General features: G+C 35.6%; 1 non-coding gene across 1 annotated transcript; it reads right to left on the reverse strand.

The window, feature by feature from the left end:
- Positions 1–4,340: 4,340 nt before the first annotated feature.
- LOC148580615 (small nucleolar RNA R71) lies at positions 4,341–4,448 on the reverse strand. Its single transcript, XR_015895828.1, has one exon. It is a non-coding gene; the product is annotated as a small nucleolar RNA R71 (small nucleolar RNA).
- Positions 4,449–4,837: the final 389 nt, after the last annotated feature.

Raw genomic sequence — 4,837 nt, forward strand, 5'->3', positions numbered from 1 at the left:
ACATTCTCTTACATTAAATTCAAAGGGCAAGTATACAAGTAAGTAGGATGAAAATGAAAACAGGTAACTTGGACCAGCACACATAGACTTAAAAACTGAAAATGCTAAAGACAGAATTGAAAATTTCTAAGCTACTATGGAAGCATGTTCTATTTCATACATGATTTTCCTTATTTAGACTTGAAGAAGATAAAAGGAAGAGGGAACTCCACCACCTTTTACTCATGGGGCTGCCTGATGAGCGGATAATTTATACGCTTTTTGACATTGTTTTTAGTATGTTTTTAGTAGGATCTAGTTACTTTTAGGGATGTTTTCCTTAGTTTTTATGTTAAATTCACATTTCTGGACTTTACTATGAGTTTGTGTGTTTTTCTGTGATTTCAGGTATTTTCTGGCTGAAATTGAGGGACTTGAGCAGAAATCAGATTCAGAGGTTGAAGAAGGACTGCTGATGCTGTTGGATTCTGACCTCCCTGCACTCAAAGTGGATTTTCTGGAGCTACAGAACTCGAAATGGCGCGCTTCCAATTGCGTTGGAAAGTAGACATCCAGGGCTTTCCAGCAATATATAATAGTCCATACTTTGGCCAAGAATTGACGACGTAAACTGGCGTTCAACGCCAGCCTTCTGCCCAAATTTGGCGTCCAGCGCCAGAAAAGGATCCAAAACCAGAGTTGAACGCCCAAACTGGCACAAAAACTGGCGTTCAACTCCACAAATGGCCTCTGCACTGCTACACTTAAGCTCAGCCCAAACACACACCAAGTGGGCCCCGAAAGTGGATTTATGCATCAATTACTTACTCATGTAAACCCTAGTGACTAGTTTATTATAAATAGGACCCCTTACTATTGTATTAGGCATCCTGGATTGTATTTTGATCCTGTGATCATGTTTAGGGGGCTGGCCATCTCGGCCATGCCTGGACCTTTACTTATGTATTTTTAACGGTAGAGTTTCTACACTCCATAGATTAAGGTGTGGAACTCTGCTGTTCCTCAAAGATTAATGCAAAGTACTACTGTTTTCTATTCAATTCTTCTTATTTCGCTTCTAAGATATCCATTCGCACCCAAGAACGTGATGAAGGTGATGATTATGTGTGACGCTCATCATCCTTCTCCCTTATGAACGCGTGCCTGACAAACACTTCTGTTCTACATGAATTAAGCTAGAATGAATATCTCTTAGATCTCCTAACCAGAATCTTCGTGGCGTACGCTAGAATGATGGCGGCATTCAAGAGAATCCGGAAGGTCTAAACCTTGTCTGTGGTATTCTGAGTAGGATTCAATGATTGAATGACTGTGACGAGCTTCAAACTCGCGATTGTTGGGCGTTAGTGACAGACGCAAAAGGAGGGTGAATCCTATTCCAGCATGATCGAGAACCGACAGATGAATAGCCGTGCCGTGACAGGGTGCGTGAGCATATGATTCACTGAGAGGAGGGGATGTAGCCACTGACAACGGTGATGCCCTTGCATACAGCCAGCCATGGAAAGGAGTAAGACTGATTGGATGAAGATAGCAGGAAAGCAGAGGTTCAGAGGAACGAAAAGCATCTCCATTCGCTTATCTGAAATTCCTGCCAATGAATCTACATAAGTATCTCTATCCCTTTTATTGTTTATTTTAATCTAATAAAGTATCATGTTTAAATCCGCCTGACTGAGATTTGCAAGGTGACCATAGCTTGCTTCATACCAACAATCTCCGTGGGATTCGACCCTTACTCACGTAAGGTATTACTTGGACGACCCAGTGCACTTGCTGGTTAGTTGAAGGGAGTTGTGTCCACACATAGAGCCACAATGAGGATTCAATACAATTATATATTGTTAATCTCACACAAGTACAAAGAACATGGAACACAATTTCGTGCACCAAGTTTTTGGCGCCGTTGCCGGGGATTGTTTGAGTTTGGACAACTGACGGCTCATCTTGTTGCTCAGATTAGGTAATTTTCTTTTTATTTTATTTTCAAAAATTTTTCAAAAATATTTTCAAAAATCTCTCATATGTCTTCAAAAAAAATATATATATATATATATAAAAATGTTTTCAAAAATTTATTCAAGATTTTTAATAATGAATTCTAGTGTTTCATGATGATTTGTTGAAGCCTGGCTGGCTGTAAAGCCATGTCTAAATTTATTTGGACTGAGGCTTGCAATTTGTTATAAAGAGCAATATACTCTCGTGTTAAAGACTAAAGCTTGGCTGGCCATTGGCCATGTCTAGTGTTTTGGACTGGAGCTTTCATTGAAAGCTTGGCTGGCTAGTGAGCCATGTCTAATTCCTGGACTGAAGCTTTAGACTACCATGGCAAGATTCCTGGAATTCATATTAAAAATTTTGGAATCCTTATTTTTCTTTCCTTCTAAATAATTTTTGAAAAATATAAAATAAAAATCCAAAAAAATTAGAAAATCATAAAAATCAAAAATATTTTCTGTTTCTTGTTTGAGTCTTGAGTCACATTATAAGTTTGGTGTCACTTGCATATGCATCTTGCATTTTTCGAAAATATCATGCATTCATAGTGTTCTTCATGATCTTCAAGTTGTTCTTGGTAAGTCTTCTTGTTTGATCTTGATGATTTTTTGTTTTGTGTCTTTTCATGTTTATCATATGCATTCTTGAATTCTTAGTGTCTAAGCATTAAAGAATTCTAAGTTTGGTGTCTTGCATATTTTCTTTGCATTAAAAAGTTTTCAAAAATATGTTCTTGATGTTCATCATGATCTTCATAGTGTTCTTGGTGTTCATCTTGACATTCATAGCATTCTTGCATGCATTCATTGTTTTGATCTAAAAATTTCATGCATTGCATAATTTTCATGTTTTTATAAAAAGTCAAAAATCAAAAAAAATATCTTTCCCTGTTTCTCTCATCAAATTCGAAAATTGAGTTGACTTTTTCAAAAAATTTTTAAAATCAAATTGTTTCTTATGAGTCAAATCAAATTTTCAATTTGAAAATCTTATCTTTTTCAGAATCTTTTTCAAAATTCAAATCTTTTTCAAAATTCTTAGTTATTTTCGAAAATTCCAAAAATATTTTTCAAAAATCTTTTTCTTATTTTTATATCAAATTTTCGAAAATAACATAATCAATTAATGTTTTGATTCAAAAATTTGAAGTTTGTTACTTGCTTGTTAAGAAAGATGCAAACTTTAAGTTCTAGAATCATATCTTGTGATTTCTTATGAATCAAGTCATTAATTGAAATTTTAAAAATCAAATCTTTTTCAAAAACTAATTTCTATCATATCTTTTCAAAAATATCTTCTTATCTTATCTTTTTCAAAAATATCTTTTCAAAATATCTTTTCTAACTTCCTAACTTCCTATCTTTTCAAAATTTGTTTCAACTAACTAACTAACTTTTTGTTTGTTTCTTAACTTTTTCAAAACCACCTAACTAACTCTCTCTCTCTCATTTTCAAAAATATCTCTCCCCTTTTTCAAAATTTCTTTTTAATTTATTAATTTTTAAAACTTAAATTTCGAAAAAAAAAAAAATTTTACTAACCTCTTTCAAAAACTATTTTCAAAAACCACTAACTCTTTTTCAAAATAATTTTCAAAAATTATCCCTCCCCCATCTCATTCTATTTATTCATTCATATCCTAACATCTCATATCACATCTCTTCCATTCGTACAGTTGTGCTTCTTCCTTTACATCACATTCTTTGTCTCCCCCTCTTTTCTTCCCCTCACAAAGGGATCCCTATACTGTGGTATAAAGGATCTCTATTATTATTATCATTTTTCTGTCCATTCTTCCTTGTCATATGAGCAGGAGCAAGGATAAGAACATTCTTGTGGAAGCAGATCCAGAACCTGAAAGGAATCTGAAGAGAAAATTAAGAGAAGCTAAAATACAACAATCCAGAGAAAACCTTTCAGAAATTTTTGAACAGGAAGAGGAGATGGCAGCCGAAAATAATAATAATATAAGGAAGATGCTTGGTGACTTTACTGCACCTAATTCCAATTTACATGGAAGAAGCATCTCCATTCCTGCCATTGGAGCAAACAACTTTGAGCTGAAACCTCAATTAGTTTCTCTAATGCAGCAGAACTGCAAGTTTCATGGACTTCCATCTGAAGATCCTTTTCAGTTCTTAACTGAATTCTTGCAGATATGTGATACTGTTAAGACTAATGGAATAGATCCTGAAGTCTACAGGCTCATGCTTTTCCCTTTTGCTGTAAGAGACAGAGCTAGATTATGGTTGGATTCTCAACCCAAAGACAGCCTGAACTCTTGGGATAAGCTGGTCACGGCTTTCTTAGCCAAGTACTTTCCTCCTCAAAAGCTGAGCAAGCTTAGAGCTGATGTTCAAACCTTCAGACAGAAAGAAGGTGAATCCCTCTATGAAGCTTGGGAAAGATACAAACAGTTGACCAAAAAGTGTCCTTCTGACATGCTTTCAGAATGGACCATCCTGGATATATTCTATGATGGTTTATCTGAGCTATCAAAGATGTCACTGGACACTTCTGCAGGTGGATCCATTCACCTAAAAAAAACGCCTGCAGAAGCTCAAGAACTCATTGACATGGTTGCTAATAACCAGTTCATGTACACTTCTGAAAGGAATCCTGTGAGTAATGGGACGCCTATGAAGAAGGGAGTTCTTGAAGTTGATACTCTGAATGCCATATTGGCTCAGAACAAAATATTGACTCAGCAAGTCAATATGATTTCTCAGAGTCTGCATGGAATGCAAGCTGCATCCAACAGTACTCAAGAGGCATCTTCTGAAGAAGAAGCCTATGATCCTGAGCACCCTGCAATAGCAGAGGTAAATTACTTAGG

This window comes from Arachis ipaensis, chromosome B10 (assembly GCF_059453495.1).
Source record: "Arachis ipaensis isolate K30076 ecotype BB chromosome B10, ASM5945349v1, whole genome shotgun sequence".
NCBI lineage: Eukaryota > Viridiplantae > Streptophyta > Magnoliopsida > Fabales > Fabaceae > Arachis > Arachis ipaensis.